Here is an 8,439-nt window from a genome sequence, read left to right as displayed (position 1 = left end):
ATATCCCCATATAATACATACTATACAATTGACGCCTAATTTGCGTCCTGGCGGGTAAACAGTGATGTTTACGAAAAAATGTTTCGAACAAAAGTTGTATATTTTTTGATAAGGAAAGTTGTATATTTTTGATAAAAAATTGTCAAGACATAAATTGTAGGAATTTTTCTGAGATTTAATTTTGTATGCATATATTTTCCTCGTAAAATGACTCAAAAAAGAGATATTGTCAAAAATCTGCTTTTCGACGCCATTTTTTCAATATAGCGGCGCGAGCGGCAAAGATACAAGATTGCAAAGTGAAAATTCGAAAAGAGCACCTCAAAATTTGTAATATCACTCATTTTCATACCTCCTTAAATATTCTGATTTCGAGTCATAAAAGCATATTTTTCTTTTAAAATATTAAAATTGTTGCTATGATGTCATAGCGGTATGAATCATAGACCATCAGTTAGTTCAGTGTAGACAGTTGGGTATATTATATACATAGATAAGTATTTATATTTATATTATAATCAGATGTCTATGAATATATCGGTCAAAATTATTTGTGTTATTTCGTATAGTGATACCCATATTACGTCATCAAATTGGATGCCCGCATTTTTGACAGTTTAAAAAAGGTTTAAAATTTAATTTAAGTTTTTGGCAAGAAAGCGTGTGTATTTTTCCGAAATAAATTTTTGGTGGCTTTTTATTAGCAAAATTAACATTTTGAAGTACTTTTTCAAAAATAGTGGAATACCCTATTGTTTGTTTTCACTTGTCAAATTTTATATTTCGAAATAACGAAATTAAAACCGCAGTTTCCAAATTTCTTTCATTCCCATTCAAAATAATCTTAATAAAATTAAGTCAAATGGCGCCTGCGGTCGCACTTGTCGAAGGTCTCACAGTCAACTGGCTCGCGGAACAATATGACAGCAAGCATGCTTCGCCGGCAATTTAAAACTTTCAATATAGATCGAGTTTGTAATATTTTTAAGTTTGTTGTTTTTGAACCCCCTCGAAAGTTTTTGACCCCCCCTGCCCCTTGTCACATAATGTCACATTTCGTTGACCCCCTCCCTTCCGCTTGAGTTAATTTAATTATGACTCCCCATACAGTGTATAAAAATTACACGTTTTGTAGTCGATTGAAAATTTGAAAAAATGTTGACATTCTCTGATCGAAAAGAACATATTTTCTAGGTAATAAATATTTCAATTACACACCCGCTTTCCGTTCTGTTTACAGCATACACTGAACTCTCTTATAATAATAAACATAATGATAGAGACTCGACTTGAGGTACGCTATTCGAATAGGAAATACGAAAAGGAATGGAAAATTATTTTCTTATATTATTTTTCTTTTAGTGTCGTATTTCACCTAATTTTATGATTGCAAAGAAACAAGAAGGAAAGTGGATGCCACACTAACACTAACTGTGTACGAGAGTACAACAAGAAACGAACGATACTCGTAAATATTTTTATTTCTTATATCATTTATACAGGGTGTAACAGAAAATCGGTGATATGTTACAGTATGAAAAGTGTAACAATAGAATCTCGATAATCAAAACACAAAAGAAATCTCGATAATCAGGAAATCTTCGTTCACCCGCACTTCCCACACCGCTCTATCAATCACTTAAAAATTTTATTGTTTGTTTGTATACAGTGTGACCATTTCAAAAGTATCCACCCTTAATAATTCTTGACCTGATGTGATTATTGTTTTGAGTTAAAACACGTCGATTATCGAAGGGGGAAGTTCAAAAATGATACCTAGAGAATATTAAGTCTTACTCTTTCGCCCCTAGCCACCCCAAATTTCAAATAATCCTTTCCCTTATTATACATCAATTAAAAGGGCATACAATTTTCTATTCACCATGCTAAAAAAAATGAAATCGATCGATTGATTTTCAAGATAGACACACAGAAAATGGAAGGAATTTACCCTTAATAACTCGTGACCTGATGTGATTGTTTTGAGTGAAAACACATCGATTTAGGAATCGTCGGAAAAGTTCAAAAATGAACCGGAAATCGATCCGAAATATCGTTTTTTTCGAAAATTACTCGGCCAATCGCCAAATAAACTCGATTTTTGAATTTCTTGGGTCAAAATTACCTTATAAACTGAGTTTCATCCAATTCCGAAACAAATAATTTTTTACGACTTTTTCGAATTTTTCTAAGGGGTACCCCCTGAAAAAATTGCAAAAAATCGATACAAATTTATCGTCTCCAATTTCGATAAAACTCTGTATATAAGGTAATTTAGACCCAAAAAATACAAAAATCGGTTTCATTTAACGATTGGGCGAATAATTATCGAGATAATACCGAAAATCGATCCGAAAAATCGTTTTTTTCGAAAATTACTCGGCCAATCGCCAAATAAACTCGATTTTTGAATTTCTTGGGTCAAAATTACCATATAAACCTAGTTTCATCAAATTCCGAAACAAATAATTTTTTACGATTTTTTCGAATTTTTCTAAGGGGTACCCCTTGAAAAAATTGCAAAAAATCGATACAAATTTATCGTATCCAATTTCGATAAAACTCTGTATATAAGGTAATTTTGACCCAAAAAATTCAAAAATCGGTTTCATTTAACGATTGGGCGAATAATTCTCGAGATAATACCGGAAATCGATCCGAAATATCGTTTTTTTCGAAAATTACTCGGCCAATCGCCAAATAAACTCTATTTTTGAATTTCTTGGGTCAAAATTACCTTATAAACTGAGTTTCATCAAATTTCGAAACAAATAATTTTTTACGATTTTTTCGAATTTTTACGAGTCATAAGGTCATTTGGGTCTTTGCTGCGTAGGACCTATCTTGTAAACCGTTAGAGATAGAACAAAAATTTAAATGTAAAAAATGTTCCTTATAAAATATTAAACAACATTTTTTCGTAAACATCACTGTTTACCCGTGAGAGCACAAAATTGTATAGTACGTATGTTATGGTTATATCAGTTATAGTATCAGACAGAGTAATCAACACTGTCCATACATGGTATTTCGACAATTAACTCAGTCAATTGTTTGTTTTCTCTTGTTGGTGTAATAGATTTAACACCGAGTACTTGACTCATCTAGTAGTCGTGTCAGTATAATATATTTAGACCATAGTATAAGTTTTAATTGCGTGACCTTTCTATAAAACATATAAGAGGTTTTTTTGGCCAAAGTATAAACCGAATTTCATAATGATATTAAATAAAATTTTATTGGTTGTTAGAAATTGAAGTTGACATATTAAAAAAATGTCTGAATGTGTGTATATTTGTGTATGCTTGGTGGTATTACAAAAGTGTCATTTTAATTGAATTTATGTTCAATTATGGATTTATAATACGTTAAATATCATATTTTAAACAAGTTTGTGCAATTATTTTTTGTAGAAACTATAAACTGATTACTAGAATAGACTATAAGCCCAAGCTAAATGAAAAAATTAATTAAAAAAAAAATGACCTACCAAGAATCATGTTGAACAAGTGAAAACAGACAATTGACTGAGTTAATTGTTGAAATACCATGCATGGACATTGGGCAGTATTGATTACTCTGCCACATTACACATACATACATGTCACACATATGTAACTGCTATCCTCATTTAATACATACTACACAATTTGCGCTCTCGTGGGTAAACAGTGATGTTGACGAAAAAATGTTTTAAACAGTTGTTTATTTTTTTATAAGGAAAATTTTTTATATTTAAACTTTTGTTGTATCTCTAACAGTTTAAAAGATGAGCCTAACGGACCCAAGACCCAATTGACCTTTGTTGCTCATCTACGAACTCGACCTCACTTTTTACGACCTGAATACGCTGTAAAAATTTCAGCTTCATAAATTTTTTCGTTTTTGAGTTATCGTGTTCACGGACGAACGAACGGAAGAATAGCCGGAAATGGACTAATTAGGTGATTTTGTTCGTAGCATCATTATTAAGCGTTACAAACTTGGTACTAACCTTAATTTATCTTGAAATATATTACATGGAATAAAAGGATGTTCTTATATATAAGTTTAAGCACCATGACGTTAGTTTTGCGCGGTACAGGTAAGTTGAGGTGAGAATATGGATGTCACACTCCTTGGTGTCTTGCCCTTGCACCAGCAAATATGTCTGGCGTTGATGGATACTAACTTTGCATAAGTATTCGAAGTGAATTACATAAATGCCGTATAGAAATAAATCACGTAGAGCTTCGGCAATTGACGTGAGATCAAAAATTTTTCTAGTACAACTCTCTCACCTATACCGCCCAAAATAGACGCCATGGTTGGTGCTTAAACTTACTTTTACATATAGGAGCATCTTTTTCGACATGATTCCTGGCGGATCATTTCACCCGAACAAATTTTAGCAGGAGGTTGTAGTCTAGAAGAATAATTCAGGAATTCCAAATGTTATGCCATCATTAGGCAATTTAGAAATGTTTCGTGATCACAACCAAATCTGGAATTTTTTGAATGCCGAACTTTGTGTGAACAAATTCGCCCCAAACTGATTCTTCGACATGTCTCACTACAATTTCTAGTCGAATTAAGTTATGTAAATTTCTTAAAAATCAAGAGAAAGTATAATTAAACATTACATGGGAAAATCAGGAAACGAGAATATTGCAAATTGATTATTGTGGATATTCTCAATGAATCATCCTGTATAAATGCGCCATCATAATTTGTATAGTGTGGTTTTAATAATTTGTGATGTCAATTTGATGTTGAGATGATAAGCCATCAGTTTTTTCCATTATTTCATTTCTAATATTTATAAAAAACAGTTTTTAATGACATTTTTAATAAATTCATTAAAACATTGAATATAAAAAAAAATTTAATTTATTTGTGAATAAAATAATAATACTTCAAAACTAATGATGATTTTTTTGGATCCATATAAAAAAATAATAATTTTTCCACTAGAAATTTCATTTTCAAAGAATATGAACTATTGGTTGTACGGCAGATGGAATGTTGATACCTAAACTGCTTTTGGCGTAAACAAGGTACCCAGTAAGAAATTTTTTGTTGATCATTATGCCAGTATTGGCGTGAACTCCATACTGTATCGGTGTGAACGCTATATTGAGCGATTAGTAACATAAGCAATAGTTCTGGCTGACGAGTCAATGCAGTATGGGGGTCAGGCTTATACTGGTTGGTGATACCCACAATACTTCTTGTTGGTGATACCCACAATAGTCCTATTCAATGCTTTAATATTACTTATGCTAACATAGATATTATATATATCTTTCTGTATACCATACCAGCATTATAGTAAACGGTATTCATTTCTTACCGTGCGCAGACGGATTAAAATGCGGTTTATCCAAATTGTGGCTAATGTGGGGGGGGGGGTTAGTGTAATACTATTTTTGAATTTCAGACTTTCCAAACACTTTACTTTAAAATCTGAAACTGTATGTCGTATTTGTGGGAATTCGATTTGAGAAAGAATTTTTGTAGTTAACGCAGCTCCTGCGTGTCGACTTTTTATACCATGTATGAAATATACATAGTATATTAAGTTTAGTCCCAAGTTTGTAACGCTTAAAAATATTGATGCTAGGAAAAAAATTTTGTCATAGGTATTCATAAAATCACCTAATTAGTCCATTTCCGGTTGTCCGTCCGTCCGTCCGTCCGTCTGTCCGTCCGTCCGTCCGTCTGTGGACACGATAACTCAAAAACGAAAGAAGATATCGAGCTGAAATTTTTACAGCGTACTCAGGACGTAAAAAGTGAGGTCAAGTTCGTAAATGAGCATCATAGGTCAATTGAGTCTTGGGTCCGTAGGACCCATCTTGTAAACCGTTAGAGATAGAACAAAAGTTTAAATGTAAAAAATGTTCCTCATCAAAAATTAAACAACTTTTGTTAGAAACAATTTTTTCGTAAACATCACTGTTTACCCGTGAGGGCGCCAATTAGGCGGAAATTTTATAATATGTGTACTATACTTGATTATCAGTTATGTATGTGTCACATGTTTGTATGTGTTATGTGATCAAGAAATCAACACTGACTATGCATGGTATTTCAACAATTAACTCAGTCAATTGTTTGTTTTCACTTGTTAATAATTTGTTTCTGAACTGAAACAATTTAAAGTGAATTATAATATTATTTATAAAATGATATTTTATATTTAAATTTAAATAAATGCATGTTTATTTGTGTAATTATAAAGTTTAATTTCTACTTCGATGTATAAATTAATTAAATTTATATATGCAATTTAATATCGTTTATTTTAAAATAATTGGGTTTATGGTCTAGTCAATTCTGGTAGAGCGGAGAAGAGTAAACTTTTAATTTATTATGGCTAACCAATAAAAAAATAACTTAAACAAAAATTGTAAAGTTTAATGGGGGACATCATATGTTCTGACATCAGATTGGATTTATTTCTCCGGGATGCCTTAGTAGTCAATTCAGATTCTTATTCTGATCTAAAAAATACCTTTTTTAATTAAAACATTTTTTCGAAAATCATTAGCTTTCGAAGGATATGCGATTTAAAAAATATGTCATTATTGCATTTCATCGAAAGAAAATACGCTAACTACAGAAAAATGCTCTAACCAAAAGTTGTCAAGAGCAATCATTCACATTCACAATCAATTGTCAAGTCACATATGCCCATTACTTTGACCTGAAATTCTAGTTTCACGGTCATTTGATCTTGATATTCAAATGATCTTGAAAATTTATCTGGGTTTAACAGTTATTAACACAGGCGAATACCTTTATTGTTCTTGAAAACTTTTGTCTAAAATATTTTTGTAAACCTAACGTATTTTCTTTCGATTAAATGCAATAATGACATATTTTTAAGTCTTATTTCCTCCGATAGCTACCGATTTTCGAAGAAATGTTTTTTTTTTTCGAGAATCAACTTCCTAATTTAAAGTGTTTTACTATCTCTTACCTTTTAGGACCTAAATTGACTATTAAAGCAACCTGGAGAACTAGGTCTTATGTAAGGACATGATGCCCCCTCCCCCCTTTACACTCTACAACTTTAGTATGTAGTTTTAATCTCCTGTATGAGATTATAATATCCTAAACACAAATGCTTCTTAAGGTACAAGCTTTTATTTATTCGAAAGTAGAAAATATTTTTTTCTATGAGTCACTCCTACACGACTATTTGCAAAAACTTGAGGCGCTCCCATTTATTCTTGATAATTTAAATTGAGCACCTTCAGATTTACAAAATAGTCGTAAATGAGTGACTCAAAGAAAAAATTATTTTCTACTTTTGAGTAAATAAAAGCTTGTCCTTTAAAAAGAATTTTTTATTAGTCCCTCATAAATTTTTTCGCTTAAAAGATGGCACTGATATTTTATTAATGTATATAATAATTCATTTCATATAATTATATCTCGCAACAATTTTTTTTCTACTATAGAAATTTAAAATTAAAAAGCTGTACAGTAAATCATGTAGTATACGATTTTATCTTGGTATTTTAATCAGGGAACTTTTTTCATACATTTATATACAATTATTCATCCATTCATATTCATTCATTTAATTTGAAAGCTCAAGTTGAAAGCTCATGTATAGTAGTGTACTCTTTTGTATGGTTTGTTAAATTATGAAGAAGATAATAATATATGTTACAAAAAAACATTTGAAAATTAAAGCTCATATAGAACATAAAATAAAGCTTACAAAAGTACTTATGTTGCTCTAGTAATGGAGGAAGGTGTACATGTAATTTCCTAACCTTAATTACAATTATGAAGGAATATGAGAGATGAAAGTAATTTACTTGTACGGTTAATACTAACTGTTCACTTTTTAATTAGAAAATTGTTATTAAAATGGAAAAGCTACTGAAAGTTCGAGGATGATTTAGACAATTTTTGCATTGGAAATTTTCTTTAGTAATATATCTTTTTTTTTCCAGGTATTCATTAAAAATGTACTTTGTCTGTTGGTGTTCAGAAAGAAGCGAAAATTATAATGCCTAGAATCGAATTTGGGTTCTCTAATCCTTGAATGTGTTTGGATTCCGGCCCAATTAAACATCAATCTAGTCTGCATATATTACGATGTAATAAGGTAATATAGCAAATATATAAAGCGCAAAAATACTTTTTGTTTCAAAATAAATAACAGCTACCCGAGTAGGAATTTTAATCCGCGTCTGATCCAATTGGCCGTAGGTTCTTTCCGGCTTGGATGTGGAAAATCTGATCAGAATCGGACAAGTTGTGTAACGCTTGAGTCGCTCCGGGCCGGACCTGGTACACTCATCCGACCCGGAGCTGATACATTCATCCGGCCCGGAGCTGGTACACTCATCCGGCCCGGAGCTGGTACACTCATCCGGCCTGCATCGACTCTGCTTATCTTTTAACATTATTTTGGTATATTTAAGGTAGTACGAGCGC

The 8,439-nt window shown here is 31.6% G+C and overlaps 1 protein-coding gene across 1 annotated transcript in view; it reads left to right on the top strand.

Moving 5' to 3' along the window:
• The first annotated feature begins 8,074 nt into the window (after positions 1–8,074).
• LOC123296556 (ecotropic viral integration site 5 ortholog) overlaps positions 8,075–8,439 on the top strand; it is a 127,051-nt gene continuing 126,686 nt past the window's right edge. Inside the window, exon 1 of the mRNA XM_044878078.1 lies at positions 8,075–8,107. The gene's annotated coding sequence lies outside the window, so the exon portion shown is untranslated. The remainder of the gene's footprint in view (positions 8,108–8,439) is intronic.

This window comes from Chrysoperla carnea, chromosome 3, assembly GCF_905475395.1.
Source record: "Chrysoperla carnea chromosome 3, inChrCarn1.1, whole genome shotgun sequence".
Lineage (NCBI taxonomy): Eukaryota > Metazoa > Arthropoda > Insecta > Neuroptera > Chrysopidae > Chrysoperla > Chrysoperla carnea.
Note: the sequence above shows the minus strand (reverse complement) of the source record. Positions and strands in the feature narration are given on the sequence as shown.